Source organism: Terrapene carolina, unplaced genomic scaffold (genome assembly GCF_002925995.2).
Source record: "Terrapene carolina triunguis isolate 2854851 unplaced genomic scaffold, T_m_triunguis-2.0 Scaffold89, whole genome shotgun sequence".
Classification (NCBI taxonomy): Eukaryota; Metazoa; Chordata; order Testudines; family Emydidae; genus Terrapene; species Terrapene triunguis.
Window position 1 is genome coordinate 12,532,673 of NW_020664440.1, and position 22,625 is coordinate 12,555,297.

Below are 22,625 nucleotides of genomic sequence, written 5' to 3' on the forward strand. Positions count from 1 at the left end.
GAATGTTTTACTTCATCTTGGCTCTTAGAAGATTTATTGTTAGACTGTTGCACTCTTTCCGAGGCCCAAATCACTGATCCCACAAAACACTAAGAGCCTTCAGTTCCCATTGGAAAAACTTGAAGTTGGTGAGACTCAGCCTCTCAAGTGATTGTGCCATTGGATAGCGGCATGACAATGAATGAGGTGTCCTGGGAGTTCTGTGAAGAAGCTTTCATGTGGTGGGCTCAATTCTTGGCTGGTGTAAATTGCTGTGTGCTGACCAATATTTTCTGTTTACTTGTACTCCCGGTCTGTATCCATCTCTTGTCTGCTGTCTTATTCTTAGATTGTAAATTCTTCGGGGCAGAGGACCATCTCTTTGTTCCCGTGTTTCTACAGCACCTACCACAATGAGGCCCTGGTCCATGATCAGGTCTGTGAGGCACTGTGGTAGTACAAATAATTTATAATAGAGTCTGCTATCACTCTGCCTTGTCCTAACTGTTTTTCTCAACAAATAGAAAAGGGTTATTTTTTTAAAGCTAGTGTTCAGTAACCAAAAACACTCTCATGACGACATGGAGGTTGTGGAATCTCCATCTCTGGAGATATTTAAGAGTAGGTTAGATAAATGTCTATCAGGGATGGTCTAGACAGTATTTGGTCCTGCCATGAGGGCAGGGGACTGGACTCGATGACCTCTCGAGGGCCCTTCCAGTCCTTGAATCTATGAATCTATACCTTACATATTGACGTGTGAGGATGGAGAAAACACCTTTCAAGAGATGAATTTTACACCAACTGTGAGCACAGCCTTTAAATGGCTAGAATGGCTCACTTTCACTAAATGTGGCAACTGGATATGCTACCCCTTTCCTACACAGCCTTCTTATGAACTAGTGGATTTGAAACTTAAATAAAACATGCACCAAAAAAGAAAGCCACCATATATTAGCAAGAAAAATACAAGTACAATAGTGCTCTCACTTTTTAAAGAAAACTAGGTCTGCTTCTGATTCTTGCTGCAGGACTGTTATCTTCAGTGAAAAGGCTCTTCCCCACTAGGGTCAGAATTCACCAAATCTCTGTTCCCCAAAGATTAAACCTGAAAAGGATATAAATATTACACAGAGAAGGGGTGAAAATGATACTGCAGTATGTATGGCACCATGCAATAGTTAAATAGGACTGCAGAGAAGACCTGACACAGACTTGTTGGATTATAACAGCACAGTTTACTGTATATGTAAAGCATCCAGTTTAATTATAGGGATTTGTGTAATCATCTTTTATGTGGTCATAGCAGACATAAAGCCCTAATTGAAACCGGTGAACAAGTATATATATTTTATCTGTTTTTTGGTAAGGTTTGACACACTTGATCAGTGAACAAAATTGATTCCCTAATCAGAATCTGTGTTAGGATATCCAGTTAAAGATGTGTGCAGCTCTCTCTCAGTATGCATCTTTGATTCATGTGCTAATTGTGTAGGTCCTTTGGGGGAATACAGCAGCGAAGCAGTGTACTTCCTGATTAATGCTGGGGAAGAGACATGCAGTGCTCAGTGGATAGCAGTTAAGCATCTCTAGTCCCAGCTGAGAATATGGTTCCATTATCTCCCAGCTGCATAGACAATCCATAAGGGCCTGTTCTGCCTGGCTGATCAGCGTAGTGGAAGGAGTGACATGCTGAGAGCTGAAATCTTTGTTTGATTTGCTGTAAAATGTAAAAGAAACTGGGACATTTTACTTTACAGTTCTGTAAGTACCAGTTTTGCCTCTAAAGCTGCATGTGAATGTGACTTTGCCTGATGCATTTGATTTTCTATTCCACTGCTCTTTGTTGAATCTAACTGGTGAGACAGGGTATAATCTGTTTAGAGCTTGCAGTTTTCTTTGGCTCTTTTATACAGGCATGTAATTGATTCACTTAAGCAAATTAGTTGTCTTTTTTTCCAAAATGCTTTTTATGAACATTAAAGATCTCGCTACATAGGTAGTAGTGTGTTGTTTCAAAGGCTCGTGTGAGACATCTTAAAGAAGGCATTTGCGTCTTTTACAGTTTTTCTATGCATATCAATGACAAAAGTATGACCAAAAATTATTTAGCTGAAACAGGTGCTTGTATTCTGTATTATAATGTAGAAAATACTTGTTAACAAAATAGTTCATTCAAGCTGCCAGCTTTCTGTCTTCTCCATAAACACAGTGTGGGAAAAGAGGAGAAGTGAAGTGTTCAGTGAGTTGCAAAGTGCTTTAAAACTTTCTTTTAAAAATGTACATACATATGTATAATGGAATGTCTGTGGTATTGATTAATTTCACTTAAATGTCGAAGATTGAGTTAAAATGTAAGACAAGCATGTGCTATATACAGTAAGAATCTCATTTTGTTTGCAAGGCATATTGTGAACACAGATCTGACTAACTGAAATTTGGAGTAGGTGTTTTATTTATTTTTAGGAAAAGATGCAATATATCAACATGCTTTATATAGCCCTGATTACTGTAATATCTGAGCAGCCATCATGTTAATATATGTCATTTACAAAGATGCATTAATCTAGCACTGTACTTGCAGAAGAAATAAGTTTTTGCAGTGACTTGCAAATTATAAGTGACAATAGTGGCATTAAAATTAATATCAGTATTAATATTATTTTTTCTGGCTTTCATGGGCTTTGTCTTCCAGTTCTATACATTTATGTAATATGTGGCTTTACATACAGTGCCCTTGGACTTCTTGTGCTATAGGTCAAGCCCTAGAATAGATGAAAGTAATTCAAAATTGTTCTGGTTTGAAGGGTAGAATAGTCAGACAAGCTGAATGAAATCCTGTGATGCAGAAGGTACATAAGGAGTGCAAATATTTTTTTTCCTGTATAGGCAATAAGTCTCAAAGCTGAGAAAACCACAGGCTGTGAAGTATGAAAGTGTCTTTCTGGTGAGGACAGAGTATGTTCTCATTAGACTTGGTTAAGGGGAACAGCACAAGAAAGAGTGGAGTCACAATAGATGGCTACCTGCGGTAGTACAGATATTCTCAGATCCTAGGGATCCAGGAAGAAAATAAGGAAAATATAACATTTAGTAAGAGGAGATGCTAGAGAATGAATACAGTATTTCCATGTGCCTTCCATATGCTGGGATTTTAGTGTGGAGGTTTCTGCTTCCATGGAAAAGGGTAAGTCTGAATTAAGTATTACAGAAAACATGTTTAAGGTTAATTGGTCTCAGCAACTGCCTCCTAAGCATTTTTTTTTTCATAATTGAAAGAAGAACTTGTCCTCATTTCAAAATAGAAGGCATCTCCAATGAGCCCCGCTGTAGAAAGAGCTACATGGGTATTATGATCATTTGTTTCTTTAGTAATGGTGTTATTTCAGCATTTCTGTAATGATTATGAGCACATGCAGCATGAAATGTGATACTGCTCTAATATGCGTTAGCTAAACCAATGTACTTAGTTATCTGTCAGCCTTTTGCAAATATGTATGTTTTCATAAAAATGAGAACTATCATTTTCATTTGTCTCAGGTTTTTACACTGGGAGATTTGTTTGCTCAAACTTGACCTCCTAGTCAAACTTCCCTAGCACATTTAAAATTTACTGGTTTGCGACTATACAGCATGATTTCTCCAAAGATTTTTTTTTTATTATTTTTATAGCTGTTATTTAGTTTTCAGTTTAGTTTAAACTTAGAACTAAGATTTTGAGGAGAGTACAAGCTATGAGGGAATGTTCACTATTCTTACTTAGCCTCAAGACACAGATATTTTGAATATTAGTGAGCAGTGTTTGCCATTACTAATTTTTGTGTTGTTCCTTATCATTTTGGGAGATTTGAAAATTTAAGCAACTGACTGCAACTGTGATGGAGTAGTCAGAAGCAGCTATGCAAAATATCCCCAAAAGGAGCTGAAATATACTCGTGGAAGGCAAAAGTTGAATTCCGGAACACTGTGCAGTTTGTTGCATAGTGCTAGCACACCTTGCAGGCAGGTGTGAACTTGAAACAAAGGGTTTTGATTTCAATCCAGATTTGCTTAAAAATGTATATGAGGGAGAAGAGGGAATTAAAAGAAAACTGCAATGCCAGCAATGCTGCAGAACAACAACACAGCAATTATTATTGTCCATACTGAGTAATCAAGTGGTTTTACTGGTCTTGTAAATAATAATGCTTAAGCTTACAGCCCTGGATCAGCAAGATACTTAAACATGTGCGTGGTTTTTAAGCACATGGGTTGAAGTCAGTGAGACTCCTTATGTGCTTAATGTTAAGTTCATGGTTAAGCACTTGGTTGAATCAGGGCCTTATATAGCACTTTCCGTATGAAATTCTCAAAGTGCTCCACAAACTGATGAAATAAGCCTCACGAGGCACCTGTGCCCTGGCTCAGCATTATTATCCCTCTTCTACAGAAGTGGAGATTGAGGCACAAAGTCACTTGGCAGAGACTTGCTCAAGGTCACAATACAGCAAGTCTGTGATGCAACCAGAAGTGTAAACCTTTGCACCCAATTTCTAGTCTCCTGTTCTAACTACTGGTCACTTCTGAGGTACAAAAACAAAACAAAACCACTTGTAAGATTAGGAACAGTCCTTGTCACTTTGATCACCTACACTGTTAGTGTCTCTCCACAGCATTAATTAATTAATTTCCACATAAGACAAAAGAAACTTTAAAAAAACACTGTACTGGTTATTGCAACTTAAAAATATGGCATAAAATTGCCAGAACAATAATAGCATTCATCTTTTCAGAGGTACAGAACTTGCTGAATGCCAAATGAGTCATTACCCATTTGTTTCTCAGAAGTGGAGTTGTACATGGGGAATTTTATTTCTCTAATGTTAAGCTGTTGACATGACAAAATTAGGTCAATGCAAATTATTTGCTAAAAATGTGCACGTAACACATGATTTGTTGCATATTACAATCACTAACCCTGTAGAAGTTTTAACTCTGAAGCAACCCAGATGAGCTAATGTTGCTGCCCACCCCAGAAAATAATAATCCTGGGAAATCCTTATGATGCATTGATTATGGATTTATAGTAAGTACTTTCAAACCTGTGGTTCTTATAGGACCCTACTTTAAACATATAGTTACTGACCTCCAATTGTTGCTTCATCACATGAGGATATTTTAAAATGAGCATTTGTTAAGTAACTGCAAGAAGATCAGATTATTATGAGTTAGTTTTCCACAGGCTAATTTGTTGAAAGAAAGAAAGAAAGAAAGAAATAGCTAGCTAGCAGAGAGTGTGAATTTGTTCATGTACTTTACACACAAATAGAGACAATAAGAAATTATTGAATGAGCACTTCTTTAAGAGCTGATGGACATTGATTCTCACTAACATTCAGTGCTTGTATGTTGATGTGGAGGAATATATGTAATATAAAACAGGACAATGCAGTATTTTCTGGATGCTATGAGTGCACAGCATACAATTGTATGTAAATATGCACAAACTTCTTGAGAGAGAGAATGGTATTATTTCAGGTTTGCTGTGTTGTACTTTAGGAATTCTAATTTCACCCCTGATTAAATTTATATAGTGTAACATATTGAAGCAGGAAATAGTTAATTTTTATGAGATCAATGCAGTATGTGAAAATCATTTGCTTTTGGTTTTGCAAGTATCAGTATGCTTGCTGGACAGCACAGAGCCAATTAAGTGAAAGCAGCGATGCAAGATTATCTATACAGTTTTTGTCATTGCATTCTTCCTCTCCATCCAGGCAATGAATTTCCATATTAAAGTGTAATATACTCTTATCCACATAGTCTCTCTCTTATGCAGAATAGAATGGTGACAGGCAGGATTTCTTTACACTGTTAATTCTTTAGCTGCAGTCTTATATATTTTCTTCAGTGGCATCATGGGTTTAAACCAATGAATGAGAAGATTTTGGAAATGCAGTTCAATATTTGTTAGTTAATAGTTCCAATGGTGTACCAGACAGTTTTATTGTATTGTATGAGAAAGCTATAAATCATAGACAAGACATGGCTGTATTTACACAGGGACCCTTCTGGTAGAGTCCTTTTTTTCTATAATTAAAAGGTACATATTCTCAAGGAAGGAATAAAATAGTAGTTTTGTTTATAAAGTAAAACAGGATTAGCTTGTTTTTTTTCAGCAAGGGAAAGCCAGTGATTTAATGTTAAGAGGAAAGCATCCGAAGAATTGCAAAGAAATAAAGTATATCTTATGGCAAGATATAGAATGCAGTGCTGTAGATTTTAGAGGAGATGGCAGAATTTACAGAAGCTGACTATCCCAGGCAGTTGGCAGAAGGGACTAAAGAAGACAGATTTAAGACTTGCCAGAAGGAAACCCTATATCAGTGGGTAGATTCAAGTGCCCTGCAAAGGAAATGTAAATAAGGCAGTAGAATCTGAGAGTTCTGTGGTCAAATGAGATGCACTGAAACAGCTTCAAGCCGAGGAGAGAAGATGTGGTGTATGTGGAAAAATATCAACTATAAGACCACTGGGACAAATTCAGAAACAGCTGCCGCTTGCATTGGTAAGTTACTGTGTAAATGATTATGAAATTTGAATAGCTCATAGTGAGATGTTAAAAAATGTTGCCTCTAGCTGCTTTTTGATGCCTAGACGTGTTAATAAAATTACTGTGTATGCTTTTAAAAAGTAAAAACTACTACTCCGTGGGAAGTTGTTACAGTGATACTAGATGTGCCCTAGGATTCTGCTTTAGAAACACAGAATCTCCCTGCAAGGTTACATGAATGTGGTTACCTGATAGGCGTTACTAAACAGTTTTCAATGTTGCAGCCGTGTCAATCCCAGAATATTAGGGAGACAAAGTAGGGTAATATCTTTTATTGGACCAACTTCTGTACATTTCCAAGACCTGAAGAAGAGCTCTGTGTAAGCTCGAAAGCTTATCTCTCTCACCAGCAGAAGTTGGTCCAGTAATAGGCATTACCTCATCCACCGTGTCTCACTAAATAATAGGAAATTTGTATATATAAAGTACACTTTCTAGTCTTGGGAGCGTATTATTGTGAATGAGTGATTCAAACTGAAGTGTGTGTATATGTGTAATTATACCACAAATATGGAAAATGTGTTTAGTTAGCAAAAAGACATTTCCTAAACCATTTGTATTGCCTTCTCTGAGTCTGAGACTCAAAACCATAGTACTGTATCTAGGTGCTATAGACATTTAGTAAAATGTTGTTTGCCTTCCGGACATATTATTAATGAACAAGGTCAGTCATTAGGCACAGTAATTTGAAAGTGGTTTCTTGTTCTGCTTCTTTGGATTTTTGTACGTTCAGGCACCTTTTAGAGTAGAAGGGCTGCTTGCACGGAAAGAATTTCGTGACACTAAAATAAATCCTTGGGGTGGCTCTCAGAACAGAGGAAATATTGTGATCAAATATGGTTTCTAGGGCGTGTAAGTGATGTATGTTGCAAAAGCAGATTCTGTAATTTGAAGTGTTCTGTTTGTCGTCTTCAGTTATTGATATATTTATGGAGTGGGAAGATGCAATGGCTAAGAGATACTCCTGGGTCCCACACACTCCCTGCCCTGGCAGTACCCCCTTTGGGAAAACTTATTTACTACTATAACCTCTCTTAAATTATTGTGTTTCTTGTTGAAACTATGTAGAATACAGTACACTTAAAAAATTACATATGTTAGATAACTCTATAGCTACACTTGTATGAGAGAAAATGCTATTTCACTATTTTACAGTAAATGTAGCCAAACTATTGAGGATAATATTTAACAAAATGTTCTATTTTGAAGGTTAATGCTTCCCCGCAAATTAGAAAACCTTGTGTAAAAATACAAACACAGTATTTTTTTTATCTTGGGAAGTTGCCATGTAGATGGAGTAATATGTTAAATGCGTAATAAAAGAGGTGTACAAATCTAGATTTTTCACCAAGTAGATTGACTTCAACATATCTCACAATATCCTCTTTATATGCTTCATAAGATGGAATTGGTATCCTACTTGAAGGACTAGATAAAGACTAGAGACAGTTCCCTGACTTCTTTTTTCAAGTAAAACTAAGCAGCTGCAGTTAATGAAGAGCTAGTAGATCATCCCACATCTGTCAGGGAGTATTCACCCAACAGAGTGAAGAAATGATGTTAAAGATTAGAGAGGGAAAGTAGAATAGTTGCTAAATTGAGCAGAATAGGCAGCATTGCACTGCACTAATAATAGAAATACTGTAATAATTTTAATCTGTGCAAGATGTATAGTTTTAGAAAGAAAAGCAAGGTAGAATAAAACCAGGTAACTTGTCTCATAATCCTATATTGGGCTATACTAAACTTTTCCTATGTGAGGTTGAAAATTATGAACCTAAATGTGGGAATCAGCAAATACTGGTGCAATGTGTTGGCATAACAAACATAGGAGAATATACTTGTACATTCATTAAAGCCAAGTGCATTTTCTGATGGGCAAACAAAACCTCCTTCTCCTTTAACATGATTGTAAAGTCTGGGCTAGCTGGGATTGTGGCTGATTTACTAAATTTTCAAGAGAGTTTTACAAAACTGAGTTTTATTAGAGATGGGCCTAAACTGTAAAGTTCAGCTCTGGGTCCACACTTCCCCAAGGTTCAAAAGTGTTTGGATCCAGGATTTCAGCTGAGACATTGAGACAGTTTATGCATTTTGGATTTGTTGCAAAAATGAACTGCCGGGGAAATCTGAAGAAAAGAGTTTGTGAAAACTCAAGGTTTAATATAATGTTCGACCTAAGTCCCATTTTCAAAAGTGACTTCAGCACTTAGAAGCCTTATCCCCATGCACTTTCAATGACATATAAACTACTACCTGCCTAATGGCCAGATTTTTAAAGGTATTTAGGCCAAAAGATGCAGATAGGCATTAGAGGGCTTTTCAAAGTCACTTAGATGCCTAATTCCCATTGATTTCTATTTGTGTAAGGTACCTGTTTGCTTTTGAAAACCACACTAGATGTTCATGTACATCTTTAGGTGTCTAAATACCTTTACTAATCTGGCCCTAAGACTCTTGAAAATGGGACTTGGGAGCCTAAATCACATAGGTACTTTTGGAAATGTTACCCAGAATCTTTGATTGTATATTTATTTATTGGCCTTACGGAATGAAGTGTTAAGTGTTTCAGTGAGTCTTATGAGTCAATTTCTTTCATTTATGATGTCCCTTGTTCTACTCTTAGGCTGAAGTTTAGGTCCACTGTGTCTCTAGCTAAGTTTGTGGAGGTTGTTGTCATGAACTATGTTTCTGTGTTTAAAAAGAGTTCAGAGGCTACAGTATTATTGGTATTGCCTTTGTGGTTGTTGCATTTGCCAATCACAGTGGCTCTGGGGTTTCCCAGCACAAGACCGGGCAGGAAATGCATTAGTTTCTCCAGTAATTCTATAGTTCCTTCTCCTGGAGGTCTGCTAACCACTAGTGGGAGTTGTGCTTGCAGGGAGGTGACAAGGTAGGGATGCTGTAGGTAGCAATCTGTGGTCTTGGGGTTGTATTATCCTTCATCTTTTGATGGTAGCTCTGCTGCCTCCTGGTGGACAAAGGCACCGGCCCACTGGTCAGTGGGTCTCCACTGCCCAGGCACTATGGTGCTTATCAGCTAGTAAGGCTGATAAACACTAAAGGATACGGGCTATTCTATTTCCAGGTCAACCAATAAAAACAGAATTGATACTAAATATACACTATAACCACCCTGATGCATATTTTATTCCACAACTCTTTTGTTTCACCACTTTCTGAATTATTTTAACTGAGTAGCTTGAAGTCCTGCATGAGATTTGAGCTAGCCATCGAAAATGATTTATAACTGACAGCTCTCTTTTTGCAATGCCCAGAGATCGAAGATTCATGTAAGATTAATTGTGATGGAAGGTGCTGACTTTTCTTCTAGCCGTAGAAAAGTGGAGTTTGGTATCTTTATATAGAATGTGCCTCTGAATTCTCACTAGAAAATCCCAAATTTTCACTGTCAAGGCTATTATTAGCAGTTCCCAGTATACAACCTGTTGATATTGACAGCTTTGTTTAACATAGAAAGGACATGAGTGACAGAGTGGTCCCTGATATTAAAAGATTAGGTCACTGTAAAATATATATTACATATTATGTATCTAATATTGTGATCTTAAGGGACAAGGGGATAGTAGGTAGATTCTGATTCCCTAACTCACCGTAAAAAGACACACTGCACTCCACAAATAGTCCCATTGAAATCAGTGGGATAACTCATGGGGTAAGGTGCTATTACATGAGAGCAGGGCTATCAGAATCTTCTCCTAACTATGTATTTTGTGTTCATGATCACGTGTGGGATCTCAAGTATTTAGACCTAATTTTGCCCTCAGCTACGGAAACTAAGGACCACATTTTCGCTATCATTTGTGCCTACCTGATTGGAGTCTCCATTTGCTGACACATTCTGGGTTTTGTGGGCATATGCAGTTGTGATTACAGATTTTAAATATAAATAGAATACACTTAATGAACCATTTTGAAAAAATTAAACAAACAAGACAAAACTTTATGTGACAGGTAAAATTACAATGTTTATAATGTTTCCAAAATTGGTTTCTATCTTTATAGGGTTATATCCTCAGCTGGTATCAAATGGGATAGTCCATTTAAAAAATCAAATGAGCGATGTCATTTTACACCAGCTGAGGATCTGACCCATATTCTTTAAAACAAAAACGTACCTCCTAACTGTTTCTTAATAGCCTGGAAACTCCTTTTATGCTAAGTGGCAGATTGCCTGGTATCAAATTGATGTAGTATTTTAAAGTTAAAGATCTATACACAGAGTGTTAACAAGGTTGTTGCATTTTCCACAGAGACACTAACAAATGATGCAGTCTTAAATATCAATTGATTTAGAATATCTTTTAACCTTACATCAATATTAGGACTTAGTATAACTCTTCCACAAGAAATCTACGGTGTGATCTTTGTACTTCATGTTAGAGTGCATCTTACATACATCCTATGTTATGTTAAATATCATCTCTTTCATAAATTATCCAACATTTTTATCCATTTGATTGTATTGTTGTTTAGATTTTTCTAGGCACAAACATGTATCTGTAGCATTGGTAACCAAATAGTCAAGCAGCCAAGACTTTAGAAACTTGCTTTTGTATTGTGTTTTGCCATCTTTGCAGCATCTTTGCACCAGCCATGCCTCCAGTGCTATCAGTAAAGAACTACATTCTTCTCAATTCTCACCAAGCTATACCAGTTTCCATACCCAGGTCAAGATTTTCAAACTTGATTAGTGATTTTTGGGTCCCCAATTTGGCATGCCTTAAATGGCCCTGATTTTCAGAAAGTGCTGAGCATCTACCCTCTGAAAATTAGCATCCTGGAAGGTGTGTCAAGTTAGGCACCCAGAATAGCTTAGTCATATCTGAAAATCTTGCCCCAGTTTTTAGGTTCTACTTTTATACTGGGCCTGCACATTCTTGGAGGACACATGTATTATGAAAAATCCATTGTGCCTAGGGATGGGTAAACTCATGCTGAATTTCAAACCCACTCAAACGTTATAGGTTTGAAAGTCTTACTTGATTGTTTTTAGCTTAGAGTCCACTTATCAAAAGCTGGTGGGAATGGAAAGAGTAGAGAAGAATCTGAGGGGAAAATAGGGAGAGACTGATTTTTTTCTTTAAAACGGAGGAGGAGATAGAATGGGGATAAGAAATGTAATGAAAAAATAAATACAGTAAACATCTCACATATAGTATGTGGCAGTGAAAGCTGTGTGATAAATTGTTTTTAACATTCACCTTTGACCACTTCACCTGCACGTTCTCACTAATCCATCTCTTTTGCTACTACAGGGTACTTCCAACATTCCAAACCTATGAAAAGCCTGAAACAAATGTGTCAGTCCATCAGACCCCTTTAAAAAAGAATTACACTGGTCTGAGGGCCAATTCAGATAATGTCTTGGATCAATGTCAGGGTTAAAGTCCGATTTCTCACATCGTATCAGGACTAGAAACAGGAGGTATTTTACCATGAGAATGAGGATGTTTCCAGCTTTCCCTTGAGTTGTACAGTACTTGATTCTAGGGTGTGAGTTCCCAAAATATCAAACCTTAAACTTATAATAATTATATATACACAAAAGGCATTTTCTATACCACTTTAACATTATGTATGAGTTATCATTTTCCTCTCCTGCAAAGTCCTGTACAGTTGAACCCCATAATAACCAAAGCACTTTGAATGTGGAGGAATCTGACAAATTGTACTAACTCTCTAATTTTTCCCCTGTAAAATATGTGGCACATACAGAAGACAGGATGGTGTGACAGATTTTACTGGCAATCACGTAGGCCCTTCCCAAATAACTCACTCAAAGCTTCACCACTTGTGTGTAACCCTTCCATCTCAAACTCATGCCTGACAAAGAACTGTGTCTCCCACCCCGCAGTAACATATTTTGCCATATATGGAGGGCCAAAATAGCTTAATACATAGCATAGATTTCCTTTTAACTACTTGACCCACCCACTGATTTAAAGTACCAGAGAAAAAGGTGTGCAAACTCAAGCAAGTTGGAGCTCTTTTAAACTCGCTGGATCGCCTACCGTTAATTGTGATTGTTTATTAAAAAAAAACAACAACTCAGTTAATGAGCTCTCATGGCTTTTAGGCAGGTTCAGGCTGCCATCACATTTGCTGGAATATTTTTTTAGACTTATTGTAGGCAGGGAGAACATCTTCTCTCTCTCTTAGCAATGGAAACAACAAACTCTGACTTTGGAATTTATTATGTATGCTCTCGGTCTGGAGTATGTTTCTTCCGGGGAACTTTATTTTTCCCTACACAGGATGTTGTGTGAGCTGACCAGGGTCTGCTAGGAGCTTTACATCCTGTGGCTCCCAATAAAAATGTTTATTTTTCTTCTGCGTATTGCATATTTCATTGCTGCTAGTGACAACTCTAGGGATAGAGAGACACTTACTTCTCCCTGCTATAGTGACATGATGACAGCTGCCATGGGAAGGGGAAAAAATAAAGTGATTTTTCAAAGTTCTCCAGATGAAGGTATATTCAGTGCTATAGTTTAATGGAAGTTGCTTCAGGTGACAGATTTTGGAGCACTCAGGGCATATCTACATTGCAATTAAAAACCCACGGCTGGCCTGTGCCTGTTTGTTCAGGCTAGGGGGCTGTTTAATTGCCGTGTAGACGTTTGGGCACAGTCTAGAGCCCAGGCTTTAGGATCCTGCGAGGTGGGAGAGGCCCAGAGCTCGGACTGCAGCCCAAGTCCAAATGTCTACACCGCAATTAAACAGCCCCTTAACCCAAGCCTTGCAAGCCTGAATCTGCTGGCCCAGGCCAGCTGCGGGTGTCTCCTTGCAGTGTAGACATACCCATAGTGGTGTGAAGACAAAGGGTCCTTTTTGGACCACGCACAGGGCTACGGAATGTGACTTTCTCATCTAATTTATTAAAGGTCATTTTTCACTACCTTTGATTGTTCATGTTGCAATAAAACAGTCATCTGACATATGAAAGGGGCTTGTATGAGTCCAGAAGTGTGTGTGAGAGAGAGAATGTGAAAAAAAATGGAGGAGCAGTCCTAAGTCAGCCTTAATTTATGCAGAGCACTACACAGGATGTCGCAAATCTTGGCAGAATTAATGGGGTGTCTTTAAGATGAACGGTTCCTTGTAAAGGTTTCCGAAGAGCAATATTCAACACCAAATATTTTTAGTACCAGGAACTTGTGTTTCCTTTTCTACAGGGAAATGTTTTCATGGCAAGTGTAAGAAAATTCTTCTTCCCATTTCCACCAAGTCTTTCCACTTCCCCCAATTAGGACAAAACTAATAAGAGCAAGTGAGGCAGGAAGAACTCAAAATCTTGAGAGAGCTCTCCAGAAAGAAAAGTTCTGCAAAGTTCTGCTCCAGTTATTACCAGTGTCCAATGCAATGCTACCAAGTTGTGTTTTTCAGTAGTGCTTTGCACTCTATACAATGGGAGCCATTGGGTGCTCAGGGCTTTTTAAAATCTGGTTACTTCATGTAGGCCCTTAACTAGGAATTGAGCTCCTTGGAAAAACGGTTTCCATAAATTGTTCTTGAAAATCATACAGAGAATGCATGTATGCTGCTGCATAAAACAACAGTGAGGAAAAGAGTGTGTGATCCATGTATGTATCCAAAGAACAGTATAAGAATGGAACAGCTCAAAACAGGCTAAAATAAGAACGGCATAAAACTTCACCCTAAACTCAAACCAGATTTTTAGACTTGAATGTATTTTGTTTAACAACTTGGTTCTGGCTTGGTACAGACATGCTATTGTGAGAATACAAACTGATTAACTTTTTGAAGGCGGGGGTACCGTGGATATTAAGAAGTTCTGATTAAAAAGTAACTTTCGATGGTATGGTCTCAATCACAAAAATGGCTTTCTACTTTGTTTATAATTCTCCTCATGATTTCATTATACAGTCCCAATAAAATGGAGCAGATATTAGCACTCAGCATCACAGTAACAGAAAAGTTATATATGATGAGAATGACATTGCCTTATCCTAAAGAGATGTCCTTTAGACCCAGATCCTGGCATGCTTACTCATGTTGAGTAATACATAGCTTCACAGGAAGTCCCATTGATTTCAGTGAGGTTGGCAGAACAGAGTGCACAAGGTAGCGATCTGGGAATAGTAGAAATTCAAGAAATATATGCATCTGTCCTAGATGTGCTGTGGTATCCTCATCAGAGGACCTGTTTCATGGATTGGTGCTATCTACTTTTAGAAGCAGAGTTGAATATTTCTCATTACAAGGAGTTTATTTGTTGTGCATTTGTGGGCAAGATCACTTGGATTTAGATTAAGCTAAATAAAAGTGGACTTACTTTCATAAGTGCTGAATTATCCCTTTTTTCCAGGTCATTTATCATAGATCATCTGAGGCTCTTGAGCTAACAGCAGGGCCGGCGCAACCCATTAGACGACCTAGGCGGTTGCCTAGGGCGCTACAATTTGGGGGACGGCGACCGCGGCGATATTTCGGCAGCGGGACCATCCGCTGCCTCTGTGGGGGGCGGCATTTCAGGGCGGGACCTTCCGCCGCCTAGGGCGGCAGAAAAGCTGGCGGCGCTCCTGGCTAACAGTTACTAGTTTAATTGTGATGGGGCTGGAGGCAGGACATTTCAGTGAGAAGTTCTTGACCATGGAACTCTCTTCAGTTCACCAAAGGTCAGATCTTGTTCTTTCAGGTAACAGTGCAAGACCATTGTCTGGCTACACCGAAGGAAAGACAGGAGACATTTGACATGGGTTTAATCAGAACACAACTTTATTATTAGATGTCTGGGACTACCCAACAGATAAAAGCGTACAGTGCAGATAACCCCATGTTTATTACTGAATTACCCAGGGGTTCTTACCAGCTCCCCCTCTTTTTCCCTTCATGTCTCTCCAGCAAATCGATTGCCGGGACCTTACCATCCACCCCACTTCCTAGGAGGGTTAAGGTTGACTATACAAATGGGGGGCTGGCTCCCTGCGTACCAATCATAGGAGTCCCCAACCTCCCCCCCATTTGTTCCTTTAATGAACACCTCTTTTAAGGCCCTTTTCCAAGCCATTTATCCGGTCACTGTATACCTTTCCTATGGAGTACCTGCACTGGACATCCGCCACAAGGAGGCACCAGCAATTAGCTTGGCTCACCTGCCCCCCCAAACCCAGTCAGGTTCCCAGACATCTCTTACTGCCCCCCTTTTATATTGGCCAAATGGGCTCCAAGGTTTTACAGGGGTACCCTATCCTCCCAGAATAATTTGGTTCCCCAGGATGCCCAAATTGCTGAGCCTTTTATGACCCCAAGGGATTTGACCACCTCTGTTAGAATCTGTCGAGCCTTGTCCCCCCAGGTGGCACCCCATGGCTCCGGGTCAGACCCTGTGTTAATGCATGTCCGACAACACGGATCTGAATCAAGTCCCTTCTTGTTCTGGGCAGTAATGGAACCCCTTTACACATTCCCAAATAGTGTTCTCCAACGTGTGCCACATCATGTCAGTGGCTGCTGATGGGCCCCCATGACGCACAGCAGTGGCATCAGCTGGTCCAATAACATGCTTCTCCTTCCATGCCAACACAGACTCGCCCCATCACTGGACCTCGGTTGCCAACCCCTAAAGGCCACTAGGACGTCCACTTATGTGCATAAGAAAAACAATCCTGTGCCCACAGATCAACACCACCGCCTCCATGGCCGGTCTTCCAACATTGTTCTGCTTCCACATGGAGCCATGCGGCTGAGATGTGCTGAAGTGCTGCGTTCACTCCTGCTTCAGCCTGCTCCGTGTGAAAGGAAGGCTTTAGGTGCAGAGCTGCCTCTTTTAAACCCTGCATTCCTAGGGGATGAGTCAGCGACCATGCTGACCCTTTTGCAGCAGTTTTCATTCCCTCCCTCCCCCCCAGCCGTAAAGCACTGTTCCCTTCATTCGGCCAGCCAGCCAATTACCTCCCTGCTTAAAGGTGCAGGGCAGTCATTTGTTCTTCCAGACTGTTCTTCCAGAGGAAAACAAGTTAATGGTTTGGATGTTAAGAGGGCTTTTGGGGAGAGTCCATTTGTTGACCCTATTATTTTGACATCGACTGTACATGAGCCCAAAGCACTGAATACACATTTGCCTATAAAATGAAAGAGTAAAGCATTAGTGAAGCTAAAAGATGTTAGATTTCACATGACTTTTCAGGTGTAGACCACACTATGCAGGGCCGGCTCCAGGCACCAGCTTAACAAGCAGGTGCTTGGGGCGGCCACGGGAGAGGGGCGGCACGTGCGGCAATTTGGGAGCTGCAGGTCCCTCACTCCCTCTAGGAGCGAAGGACCTGCAGCCGAACTGCCGCCACCGATCGCGGCTTTTTTTTCCCCCCCCCAATTGCCGCACCGGTCGCGATTGTGATCCTGGCTTTTTTGTTTTGTTTTGTTTTGTTTTGTTGTTGTTTAGGGCGGCAGAAACGCTGGAGCCGGCCCTGACACTATGTGGTTATTCAATAAAAATATATACCTATATCTATATAACCTTTGGTCTGTCTCTATATATAGGTGCTTCTAAGCATTTATCCCTTTGGGTGTATATGTGTGCTTTCCTTTTCCCCAGGTTGCTAGGAGATATTTTTCTTACAAGATTTGTCACTATTTTTTATGATCTGAAAATGGAATTGGAAGAATTGACTTTCTGTCTATGACATTTGAAGGACTATTGAAAAGAGGAATTGTTAAAGATTAAATGATTTGGTCCTTAAAATACCATAGTAAATTAATTTGAGGGTATTTTGGTCTATATTTTTTTTAAATGTTGGATGAGATGGGAAAATATTTTACCAATCTGTGTTAGTTCTGTACCGTGAAATAATTCCCACTACTGTACATCTGTACTGGGGTGATTTCATTTTAAATTCTAGCAGTTTGATTAATATTTGCTCAATTCACATGTAGCAACGCTAATCAAGTGAGCTTCAAAATGTAATAATGTATTGCAGAAGAACTACCTCCAGTTTCATCCATAGTCTTTCATGACACTTCTCTTAGGAAAAAGTAATAAATTGTCCCGTTCAGAGCAAAATTCTGACTGACTTGGCCCTTTGGTCCTTTGGATTCACAGATTCTACTCTCCACGCCCTCTGCTACCAGATAGGCAACCCAACGGTGATGGCTTCCATCTTTCCAGGAATATAACCATAGACTCGGCAATGGGCCTTCAGCATGTATGCCTGTGCATTTCATCTTTTGGCAGGTAGCAGTACTGGCAGACTATGCAGGGGGGCTTGGTTTGCCAAAGTGCAAGCACACATTAATGATACTTTCATAATAGTGTCTATATATGCTGGTTTGGGGGATGATCTGGCTCAGTGCCAGCATTTATTACTTGCTCTGAGTTTAGCCGGTTCTGTGTTTTCTTGTCCAAAAAATTTAAAATATTTTTGCTTGTAAATGGGTGTGGCCGCCCATAGCGCCCCTGTTGGACAGGTGTTGCACTGCAAGGGCTCCCTGCATCAATTTCCCTTCCTGAGGTGGGTTTCCTCAGCTCTCCACACACCAGTGAGTTCTGGAGAGGTGTCTTAACTCTCCAGCCAAGTCACAAAACAAGAAGTCTAAACTAAAAAGTCCTAACAAACGAAAAAGTTCTTCTGTCCTTTGGGGCTTATCTTCAGGCTATGCTCTGGGCCCTATTCCTAGCCCCCTTCTGTGCTACCTTTGAGAGTCTCTTTCTCTGGTCTGGGCTAAAGTGCTGGCCCAGCCTGGTTCCCCTTTCCCCTCCGAATCCTGGCCCAGTGCCTTCCACAGAAGCCTACCTGCCTGCTCTCTATGGTTCCAACTACCAGACCGATCCCACTGTCAGTCCTTTTATAAGGCCCAGGTATCCATTAAGCTACCATCTGACTCTCCTTAGACCTTCCCTCTTAGGCTGGAAGCAGCTGCTTAAGTCACAGGTGTGGCTGGCCCCATCTCCCCGTAAAGAGGCCAGTCACCCTGTGACAGTGCTGCATTGATTGGAAGCTGAGAACTGCTAGGTGAGTTTCAGGTTCTTTCAATTGTAAAAGTCAGAGTGCAACTCAGAGTGAGAGCTCCTGCAAAAGAAACCGGAAAAATCTGGTAAGCATTTTGAAACCAAGCATTTACCCATCTCTAACACTGACACACTTCAGCCCATGTGATTATCACTGAACAGAGTTGCCTGCTGTGAGTTCGCTGTCATTTTCATTCTTGTGTGCAGTGACTTTAAAAAAAGAAATAGGATTCTTCCTTATACCTTTGTAGCCTTATGCCAGTTCTGTTCCTTTGCCATCTGTCTCTGAATTCTTCTCAGTGAGGCCTCATATCCTCCCTCACTCTTCCACTGCAGAAATTGAACACAGCATATCTGCAATACATATAGCATCTCTCTCGCATGCGTTCTCTGAAAACCCTGAATCTTATCCCAGCTTACTTCCTGCTGCCCAGTGCCTGGCTCATGTAACACCACTGATCTGGCATCATCTTTATTGAAATATTTATCTTACTCCTAGATTATGTATGAGTTTTCTGGTCCTCTTCTAGTAATACTTTGAGTTGCCTCTGAAGAAATAGTATAGCCATGAAATATTGGGTGAAGGGTTGTTATGGGAATGCCTTTGGATGCTGCTTTAATTTGATAAAAAGTAGATATTAAAGATGCTTATTTAATTTAAGTGTAGGGTTTACCATCTCTCTGTGTTGGGCCCATTTCCTCTCTGTCTGTATATTATCTGCACACACAGCACCAGTTTATCTGACAGACTGTGATTTATCTCATGGCAATATCTTTTTTCCCACTAAATGCAGATAATATAACTGTTTGCACTATTGGGCTGATCCAAAGACAATTGGAGTAAATGGTTTTCCATTAACATCAGTAGCCTTTGGATCAAGCCTTAAAATGGATTACTCCTACCACCATTCGTACTACAAGATATAGCTACTTATGGTGGTTGTAACTATTTTAATAGGAGAGAAATTAAAATACTATCACTGTGATTTTAAATAGCTGGATTGAAGTTTATTATATGCAGTAAATTCTTATCTGGCTACTCAAAAGATCACTTTACTGTTATAGAATGAAAAAGCAAGAAATACAAAGAAATAAAGATAATCAGAATCACAGCCCCCATAGTGAAATGAATTCCCCTAAGCTGGATTCCCAGGCCTTCCCCTTTAGCCTTAGCTCTCTTTCATTTTAGAGCCTCTTCTTTCAATTGTAAAGGTCACTTTTTTGTTTCTTGTGTCACGGCTTCCAACACCCACACTCTCTCATTCATTCCCTTCCTCCCTCTCCCACCAAATGTGTATTTTTATCTCGGGTCCAAGGTCTCCTTCTATCTCCCACAGGTTTCTGTTTTGCTTCTAGGTTTCTCTCTGTGTCTGCACTTCCTGCTTCATGTGCTTATTCCTGTCTTCCCTAATATTGATTCTTGTCCATGCTGCCCAGTCACTCTTAATGATTTTTGACATATTTAAGGGAGGAGTGCTTCCTTGTGCACTCTACTCTGATTCTCCCCTGGCAGGATACAAGTAACTCCCATCACAGTCAATGAGTTATAGCTGTATCCTGCAAGGGGCCCACCTGAAGAATCCTTTTGCATTTAGCCTGATCCATCTCTGGTTTCATAACTGATGTGCCCTACTAAGAGTATTCTGTGTGAAGAATTTCCTTAATGAATGCATTGAAAAACCTCCCCATTTGATTATATTGAAACTTTTGACCTTTCCAGCTGAAGACTTTTCCTTCAATGGGCTCAAGGAATTATTCACCTCTCAGAGACTGTTTTAGAAGGAATTATATAACCAAAGTAAAAACTTACTCGAGGCATGAGGTGACACGACTGAGGTCAGGCATTAAGAACATTCTGTCTCATTCATGCTGCAAAACCAAGATCAGAACCATGAGCTGCTAAAAAGTCTTACTTTATTGCTTGCCTTTACTCTTGCTATTGTGATAATTTTTGGAAAGGTTAAAGCCAGATCCTCAATTGATGTGAGTTGAGCTACACTGATTTACACGAGTGGGACATCTACACGAGTGGGACATCTGGCCCTGAGACTTTAAGGTGATTCAGGGAAGCTTCAGGTCAATGAGTTTCAAACCTACAAAGATGAAGTGGGTGAAATGATTAGTCAAATGTATCTTTTCATACCCTTTTTTAATTCTTAATTCTCTAGCTCCAAGCTTGAGGTTTGAATCCTGTGTCTAAAATTATTATTATACTTCCCTTATGAGTTGGTATTTGGACTCTTAAGGCTTTTCTTAAATTTAAGTAGTTTTAAAACATTTAGTCCTTAAACCACTAAGGAGTTCTGTCAAATGTTGAAAATATTTAATCTGGGTTAATAAATATATCTACGCAGGATGAGCAAAAGAAACTATTGACCATGTCAGGAATTGAATTTGAAACTTAAGGCCTGTAGATAAAGAACAGATGAATGCTGAAAGGTTAATAATTAGCACTCATAGATTATATTAAACCAGAACTTTGATGGGCAATAGAGAGAAGAATTTCTACTACAACATCAGATATGTTTTAGACATAATCTGACAGATTGTTGGAACACTCTGTGTTTGCAAACAATGGGCACTTTAGTCCCTCTATAGGGGAGTAGTCTACATTGTAGAGTGGAAACCCCATGAGTTTGCACCCACCGAATTTCCTCGTAGACTTTAAGGCCAGAAGGGACCATCATGATCATCTCATGACCTCCTGCACATCACGGGCTACACAAGCTCACCAATCCACTTTGTAATAGGTCCATAACCTGTGGCTGAGTCACTGAAGTCCTCATATCTTGTTTTAAAAGCTTCAAGTTACAGAGAATCCACCATTTACTCTAGTTAAAACCAGTGAGTGACCTGTGCCTCATCCGCAGAGGAAGGCGAAATAAACCCCAGGGTCTCTGACAATCTGACTCGGGGGAAAATTCCTTCCCGACTGCAGATATGGCAATCAGTTAGACCCTGAGCATGTAGACAAGAGCCACCAGCCAGATACCCAGGACAAATTATCTGTAGTAACTCAGAGCCCTCTCCATCTGTGGCCGTTGGAGATGCTTGCTAATAGCAGTCACAGATGCACCATATGCCACTGTAGGCAATCTCATCATACCATCCCTTCCATAAACTTAGCAAACTCAGTCTTGAAACAAATTAGGTTTTTGCCTCCACTACTCCCCTTGGAAGGCTGTTACAGACCTTCACTCATAAGCATTTCGCCTTTGGAAGGTGGGGGAAGGGTATGCTACTCCGCAGTGTGCTTAAACCCCCAAACCTGGGAATCCATTGAGAGTCAGGGGGACTTGCCTCTGGCCTCCATACTAAGCCCTTACACCTGTCAGCTCTGCCCCTCTTCTCCTGTGTCTTCCCCACCATCACTTTGCTGTCTCCCCACCTGAACAGCTGGAACCCAACTCTTCCAGCCACTCTGAGCTTGTCTTCACTGCAACATTTAGCTCAAGGGAGAGTGATCACATTGGGCAACAACTGGAGTTACCCAGAGTGATTTGATTAGCAGCACAGAGTCACTGGACTAGCAGAGTGATTGGATTAGCTCTTGATGAACTGTTGCCATTACATCCCTAGCTCGAGCATCAGCATCCCTGGAGCTTCCACCCACTCTTCCCAATGGGCCAGCTGGCTCAAGCTTAAACCCCCACTTAACTCAAGCTAGAGATTGTGTGTGTGTGGACAGGAGTCGAGGTAGGGGTAACACCCAAGTTATAACTTTGAGCTAACTGTGCTATGAAGACACACTCTGTGAGTGACTTGGGGGAGGCGGGGTTCAGAAGAGCTGTGGAACTTGTCAAAGATGTAGGACTTCCTCCAGCCAGGATCCACACAAGGAGAGAAGGGGAACATGGAGCCCGAAGCTAGGGAAAACAGAAGTGTATATTTCTCTTCACGCACCGAGAAGCTATTATACATAAATCAATGATGCATCCAGGTTTGCTTTCCTTTAGTTCCTTTCATCTGCTGCATGTGACAAGAAAACCAAGGGATTAATGTGACATCTCAACAAATCCTCACACCGCCATCCAGCCATTCCTGAAATTCCATACCGTTCAG

At 40.1% G+C, this 22,625-nt stretch overlaps 1 protein-coding gene across 1 annotated transcript in view; it reads left to right on the forward strand.

Annotated features, from left to right (window-relative positions):
- The first annotated feature begins 6,449 nt into the window (after nt 1-6,449).
- The window catches only part of CNTN4 (contactin 4), a 353,580-nt gene continuing 337,404 nt past the window's right edge, over nt 6,450-22,625 (forward strand). Inside the window, exon 1 of the mRNA XM_026650447.1 lies at nt 6,450-6,526. The gene's annotated coding sequence lies outside the window, so the exon portion shown is untranslated. The remainder of the gene's footprint in view (nt 6,527-22,625) is intronic.